The sequence below is a fragment of the Antrostomus carolinensis genome, unplaced genomic scaffold (genome assembly GCF_000700745.2).
Source record: "Antrostomus carolinensis isolate BGI_N321 unplaced genomic scaffold, ASM70074v2 scaffold41354, whole genome shotgun sequence".
NCBI lineage: Eukaryota > Metazoa > Chordata > Aves > Caprimulgiformes > Caprimulgidae > Antrostomus > Antrostomus carolinensis.
This window is the reverse complement of record NW_010312141.1, coordinates 1,775-2,147: the sequence shown is the minus strand read 5'-3', so window position 1 is coordinate 2,147 and position 373 is coordinate 1,775. Positions and strand designations below refer to the sequence as shown.

At 48.8% G+C, this 373-nt stretch overlaps 1 protein-coding gene across 1 annotated transcript in view; it reads left to right on the top strand.

Moving 5' to 3' along the window:
• SLC35F6 (solute carrier family 35 member F6) overlaps window positions 1-373 on the top strand; it is a gene marked incomplete at its 5' end in the record, with an annotated part of 1,811 nt that overhangs the window by 339 nt on the left and 1,099 nt on the right. The window lies entirely within an intron of this gene.

Below are 373 nucleotides of genomic sequence, written 5' to 3'. Positions count from 1 at the left end.
AGGGGACTGGTCAGTGTTGGGTTCATGGTTGGACTCGATGAGCTTCAAGGGCTTTTCCAATCCAGGCCATTCTGGGATCCTGTGTGACTCTGATCTACTGGAACCTGGCCTGAGGACCATATTTCAATCCCTTAACTGTTGCCCGAGCTCCTTTAAGGTTGGGCAGGGTGCAGACCAGTTGGATATCATTATATGAGCATCGTGTGCAATCTCCAGGGCTGAAGGTCATGCAGCACTTCCAGAGAGGGGGATGTGGTCCTGCTTGATGTTCATGATGACATTGGTCCTAAAGAACTTCCCCAACTGTTCTTCTAAAGACATAGAATCATGGAATGGTTTGGGATGGAAGGGACCTTAAAGCTTATCCAGTTCC